Source organism: Macaca fascicularis, chromosome 5 (assembly GCF_037993035.2).
Source record: "Macaca fascicularis isolate 582-1 chromosome 5, T2T-MFA8v1.1".
In the NCBI taxonomy this organism is placed as follows: Eukaryota; Metazoa; Chordata; class Mammalia; order Primates; family Cercopithecidae; genus Macaca; species Macaca fascicularis.
In genome coordinates this window covers 110699172-110706200 of record NC_088379.1, presented here as the reverse complement: position 1 = coordinate 110706200, position 7029 = coordinate 110699172, and the positions used below count along the sequence as shown (strand labels likewise).

Here is a 7029-nt window from a genome sequence, read left to right as displayed (position 1 = left end):
ATTCTGGTTTTAACTTTCATTACTCTAAGGATCAGTGACATTAAGCTTCTTTTTATGTTTATTGGCTGCATGAATGTCTTCTTTTGGGAAGTGTCTGTTAATGTCCTTTGCCCACTTTTTAATGGGGTTGTCTTTTCCTTGTAAATTTGCTTAATTTTGTTCTTTTTGCTTAGGATAGCTGTGGCTATACTGGGTATTTTGTGGTTCTATATAAACTTTAGGATTGTTTTTTCTATTTCTGTGAAGAATGTCATTGGTATTTTGATAAGGATTGCATTGAATCTATAGATTGCTTTGGGTAGTATGGACATTTTTACAACATTGATTTTTCCAGTTCATGAACATGAAATATCTCTTTTTTTGTGTGTGTTCTCTTCAATTTCTTGCATCAATGCTTTATAGTTTTCACTGTGGAGATCTTTTATTTATTTGGTTAATTCCTAGGTATTTAATTTTATTTGTGACTGACATAAATGGGATTACCTTCTTGATTACTTTTTCAAACTGCTTGCTGTTGGCATATATAGAAATGCTACTAATTTTTGTATGTTGATTTTTTTCTCCTGCTACCTTATTGAGTTTGGTTATGAATTCTAATAATTCTCTTGTGAAGTCTTTAGGTTTTTCCAAATATAAGATCATATCCACAAAGATGGATAATTTGATTTCTTCCTTTCCAATTTGGAGACCCTTTATTTATTTCTCTGATTGCTCCAGCTAGGACTTCCAGTACTATGTTGAATAATAGTGGTGAGAGTGAGCATCCTTGTCATGTTCTACATCTTTGAGGAAAAGTTTACGGTTTTCCCCCATTTTGTATGATATTAGCTGTGGAGTCTGTCACATATAGCTTTTATTATGTTGAGGTGTGTTCCTTTTATACCCAGTTTGTTTAGAGTTTTTATCATGAAGGGATGTTAAATTTTATCAAATGCTTTTACAACATCAATTCAAATATTATTTATTTTTTGTCTTTCGTTCTGTTGATATGATCTATCACATTGATTGATTTGCCTATGTTAAACCATCCTTGCATCCCTGGGATAAATATCACTTCATCATGATGCATGGTCTTTTTAATGTATTGTTGAATTTGGTTTACTAGTATTTTGTTGAAGATTTCTACATCAGTGTTCATTGGGGATATTGGCCTGTGGTTTTCTTTTTTTGATATGTCTTTGTTTGATTTTGGTATCAATCAGGGTAATGCTGGCCTTATAGAATGAGTTTGGAAGTGTTCTTTGTTTCTCTATTTTTCAGAATAGTTTGAGTAGGATTGGTATTCATTCTTTAAATGGTTGGCAGTGAAGCCATTGGGGTTCCAGGCTTTTCTTTGCTGGGAGAATTTTTAGTATGGCTTCAATCTCATTACTCATTATTGGTTCATTCCAGCTTTGGATTTCCTCATGGTTTAATCTTCATAGGTTGTATGTGTTTAGGAATTTATCCATTTCTTTTAGATTTTCCAGTTTCACATACAGTTGCTCATAGTAGCCAGTAATGATCCTTTGACTTACTGTTGTATCAGTTGCAATGTTGCCTTTTTCATCTCTTATTTTTATTTGGGTATTTTCTCTTTTTTTGCTTAGTCTGGCTGAAGGTTTGTCAATTTTGTTTAACTTTTGAAAAACCAACTTTTTGTTTTCTTGATCCTTTGTATTGTTTTCTTCATTTCAATTTTATTTCTGTTCTGATATTTATTACTTCTTTGGTACTAATTTTGGGTTGGTTTGCTCTTGCGTTTCTAGTTATTTAAGACACACTGTTAGGTTTTGTATTTCAAATTTTTCTTTGTTTTTCATCTAGGTGATTATAAATTATGAACTTCCTACTTAGTACTGCTTTTGTTGTATCCCATATGTTTTAGTATGTTGTGTTTCTGTTGTCATTTGTTTAAGTACATTTTTCAATTTCCTTCATTGACCCCCTGGGTTATTCAGGAGCATATTATTTAATTTCCATGTGTTTTTATAGTTTCCCAAATTCTTCTTTTTAGTGACTTCTAGTTTTATTCCATTGTGGTCAGAGAAGATGCTTAATATAATTTCATTTTTTTGAATGTTTTAAGAATTGTTTTGTGACCTAACATATGACTTGTCCTTGAGAATGGTCCATGTGCTGAGGAAAAGAATGTGTATTCTGCAGCCATTGGATGAACTGTTCTGTAAATCACTATTAGGTCCATTTGATCTATAGTGCAGATTCAGTCCAATGTTTCTTTGTTGATTTTCGTGTGGAAGATCTGTTGAATGCTCAAAGAGTGGTATTGAAGTCTCCAGCTATTATTGTATTGGGATCTATCTCTCTTACTAGTTTAATATACTTTGTATATCTGGGTGCTACAGTGTTGGGTGCATATATATTTACAGTTATATATTACAATATAGTTACAATATTCTCTTGCTGGATTGAACCCTTTATACAAAGGACTGCTTGTTCCCTTCTTATAGTTTTGTCTTGAAATCTATTTTTTTTTCTGATATAAGTATAGCAATTCCTGATTTTTTTGGTTTCCATTGTCATGGAGTAGCTTTTTCAATTGCTTTATTTTCAGCTTATGTGTGTCTTTATAGCTGAAGGTGTGATACTTGTAGGCAACAGATCAATGGCTCTTATTTTTCTCTCTATTCAACCATTTGGTGTCTTTTGATTGGAGAGTTTAGTTAATTTACATTCATTGTTATAATTGACAAATAAGGACTGACCTACTTTTGCCAATTTGTCATTTGTTTCCTGTTTGTTTTTTGTTCTTCTCTTCCTTTTTTTCTTCTCTCCTGTCTTCCTTTTAGTCAAGGTGATTTTCTTTGGTGGTATGATTTAATTTCTTGCTCTTTAATTTTTGTGAATATATGTGGTATGTTTTTTGATTTGAGGTCACCATGAGACTTGCAAATACTATCTCACAACCCAAAACTGCTTGCATAAATGAAATAACAAGCAAAAGGACAACTAATAACTCTATGCTTTAACTTCATCCTTCTACTTTTAAACTTTTTCTTGTTTCTGTTTAATTTTTGTATACTATCTATGTCCTTTAAAGTTGTTGTAGTTATTTTATTTGACTCATCATTTAGTCTTTCTACTTAAGATAAACGTACTTCACACACCACAGTTACAGTGTTATAATATTCTGTATTTTTCTGTGCATTTACCATTACCAGTGAGTGTTGTACCTTCAGTTGATTTCCTATTGCTCATTAATATCCTTTTATTTCTGATTGAAAAACTCCCTTTAGCATTTTGTGTAGGACAGGCCTGGTGGTCATGAAATCCCTCAACTTTTGTTTGTCTGGCCAAGATTTTATTTATTCTTCGTATTTAAAGGATATTTTCACCATAGATACTATTCTATGGTAAAATATTTTTTCTTCATAATTTTAAATATGTCACACCACTTTCTGCTAGCCTGTGAGATTTCCATGGAAAAGTCTGATGTCTGATGTATTGGAGCTACATTTTATATTATTTGTTTATTTTATCTTGCTTCTGTTAGGATTATTTCTTTATCCTTGACCTTTGGGAGTTTCATTATTAAATGCCTTGAATGAATCTTCTTTGGGTTAAATCTGCTTGGTGTTCTATGATCTTCTTGTACTTGGATATTGGTATCTTTAGGTTTGGGAGGTTCTCTGTTATTATACTTTTGAATAAATATTCCATACCTATCTCTTTCTCTAACTCCTCTCTAAAGCCAATAACTCTTAAATTTTGTCCTTTTGAGGCTATTTTCTGTATCCTGTAGGTATGCATCATTGATTTTTATTTGTTTGGCTTGTCTCCCCGACTGTGTATTTTCAAATAGCCTGTTTTCAAGCTCTCTGCTTTTCTCTGGTTTATCAGTTCTGCTATTAAAAGACTCTGATGTGTTCTCCAGTATGCCACTTGCATTTTTCAGCTCCAGATTTTCTGCTTGATTATTTTAAATTATTTCAATCTCTTCATTAAATTTATCTGATATAATTCTAAATCCCCTCTCTGTGTTATCTTGGATTTCTTTGAGTTTCCTCAAGATAGCTATTTTGAATTCTCTGAAGGTCACCTATCTCTGTTTTGCATTGTTTGAAGGTCACATATCGTTGTTTCTCCAGGATTGCTCCCTAGTGCTTTATTTGGTTCATTTGGTGAGGTCATGTTTTCTTGGGTAGTCTTGATACTTGGGAATGTTCTTCTGTGTCTGGGCATTGGAGAGTAAGGTATTTATTGTAGTCTTCACAGTCTGGGCTTGGTTGCACTTGTCCACCTTGGGAAGGATTTCCAGGTATTTAAAAGGCCTTGAGTATTGTGATCTAAGCCAGATTTGCATTAGTGGGTACCTCAAGCCCAGTAACACTGTAGTTCCTGCAGACTCATAGAGGTACTGCCTTGATCGTCTTGAATAAGGGATCTGGAAGAATTATCTGAGTACCAGGGAGAGACTCTTGCTCTTTTCCCTTATTTTATCCCAAATGGAGTCTCTCTGCACTGAGCCATTTGGAGCTGCAGGTGGGGTGATACAAGTACCCCTATGGCCACCACCACTGGGACTGTGCAGGGACTCGACTCACCCAAGGCGCACTGTAACCACTCCCTGGCTACTGCCTATGTTCACTCAAGGCCCTAGAGCTCTATAATCAGCAAGGGGCAAAGCTAGTCAGGCTTGTGCCCTTCCCTTCAGGGCGGTGAGTTCTCCCAGAGTCCAGGTAGATCCAGAGATGCCATGTGGGAGCCAGAGACTGGAGTAAAAAACCTTAGAAATCTGCCCAGTGTTCTATTCTACTGTGGTTGAGCTGGCCCTCAAACCACAAGACAGTCCTTCCCATTCTTTCCTCCCCTTTTCACAGGCAGAAGGGCCTTACCCTGTGGCCACAGGTTCATGGAACATACTGCCAGGCTACCACTGATATTCACTCAAGGCCCAAAGGCTCTTTCGTCAGTTTGTGGTGAATGTTGCCAGGCCTGAGACTCATCTTTCAGGGAGGTGGGCTCCCCTCTGGTCCAGGGCTGGTAAAATGAACTCTATTTTGAGAGTTGCACAGGAACCAAAATGCCCATTCTTTGTGTTTTTGTTCAGACTTCTAGAAGGTGACTGCAGAACATGAAAAGCACCAAATGAAAACAAGGGAGCTTAAAAAGCTGGAGGATGGTTTTTACGATGAGGAGAAAACACTGTGAATCTCAAATATGTCAAAATACTTTCTGAAGTAGTTTTAGAATCACTGTTTATTAAATAAGTGAATCAATAACATGGTGTTTGAGTTCTAGGGGATATAAAGAGGTTCCTGGCTTTAGAGACCTCCCAGGCTAAAGAGTGACATGCAGCTCTATAATTTAAGGAACACTATTATAATACTGATAGAATACAAAGTACTATGAAAATTTAGGGAAGGAGAGAAAATGCATATTAGGGCATCAGAAGGAGGAAAGGGCCTTTTAACATCTGCTCCTAAAAGAAAATAGGATATCAGCAGATCTTGCTGGAGAGGGCAGAGAGACACTCCCTCTAACCAGTGCTTCCCCACTCATTTGCTCATAGTGAGGAAAGACTGACCATATTGGGAAGTCCTTGAAGGTTTTCAGTGCAGAGTTGTGTCATAATGCTAGCTGTGCTTTAGCAAGAGGCCTGGGATGCTAGAGTGGAAAGTGAATTTGGCAAAGAGGGGTTTAAAAAAGAATTTAGGAGACTTGCAATAGTTTAGGAGAGAGACTGTAATTTGAGCACTGAAAGCAGAAAGAGTCAACAAGTATTAAAGATAGGGCTTGAGGGCTGAGTCACACATGATGGGACTGTTGGATAGATTAAATAAAGAGAAGACTGAGGCAAATAAATCTGCCTGAAAAGATTTTTCTAACAATAAACTCACAATATTTAGTCATACACTAGTGCTTGGCACGAGATAAAGCAATTGGCATGTATTACCTAGGAGGCAGGACTTTATACCCATTTCATGGATGAGGCAGCAGAGGTTCCACAGTTAGTAACTTGCTGTGGTGCTAACCTGTAAGTAGAAGAGTCAAGACTTGAACCCAGATCTCTGTTACAGATCCAATGCATTCTTAACCATTCTACAGAGGGGTCTCTGAGGGTGATGGGCATCTGTCTTATCATTCCCTGAAGGTTTAGGATAAGATAAAATGGGCATGTAAAGAAGGTAGGTGCCCAGAGTCATTTCCTGCCATTAAAGGCTGCTCAGACTCTAGAAGAGTGAGGATGGGAAGGCTAAAAGTAGCCACGGTAAGGCTTAGAGCAGCAGTTCTCAAATTGTGGTCTCTGCATCAGCACATCAGCATCACCTGGGTACTTGGTAGCATTGGAGATTCCAGGGCCTTCTTCAGACCTGCTGAATCAGAAACTCTGTGAGCTCTGCAATGTGTGATTTAACAAGCCTTCCAGGTGATACTGATGCCCAATAATGTTTAAGAACCACTATCTTGGGAGAATGGCTTCCCTTTCCTGCCCTACTCTAGGCCCAGATGCAAACATGTGAGCAATGATGCTGCTGTACAGGCCAGGAACAGACCAACCAGCTGTGGTGTGGCCCGGGCCCAGCTTGGCAAGAGTTAGAGTAGCAGGCCTTGGCTTTAAGGGGCAGGGATGGATGTCATGCCTCCCATGGCTACGACTGCTTCACTTGTTTGTGGAAGATCTTGTTCTTTTTATTCATGCATAGGGTCTGATTTATTTCTCCTTGCTGGTGCCTCTGTGGGTCCTGCATGTGCCTTTCCTGTTTAATGACCCCCTCTACTCTACCAGATGAAGTGTTTGCAAGACTAGTTAATCAGCCAGAAGGTGCGGTGTGACTATGAGCTGAAGAGGAAGGACAGGGAGCTGCAGAAGTTCAAGGAGTGGGGGCAGCAAATGCAGGAGATAGCAGATGATACAGGAGCTGCCTGGGAAGTGAGTATCAGGAGGGTTGAGGGAGGCGTTTCCAGATGCCCCCAGCTCCTCTGTGGCTCTTTTGATGTCTCCTCAGTGTCCACAATGAGCTGGAGTGGGATCTCTCTGGAGGGAGCAGCTACTGGGATTCTCTTTCCACAATTCTTCCCAAAGAT

At 37.9% G+C, this 7029-nt stretch overlaps 1 long non-coding RNA gene across 3 annotated transcripts in view; it reads right to left on the bottom strand.

Moving 5' to 3' along the window:
- Positions 1-3756: 3756 nt before the first annotated feature.
- LOC102122308 (uncharacterized) overlaps positions 3757-7029 on the bottom strand; it is an 86864-nt gene continuing 83591 nt past the window's right edge. For all 3 annotated transcript variants that reach the window (XR_010586940.1, XR_012434987.1, XR_012434986.1), the window contains one exon: positions 3757-5975. This is a non-coding gene — a long non-coding RNA (uncharacterized lncRNA). The remainder of the gene's footprint in view (positions 5976-7029) is intronic.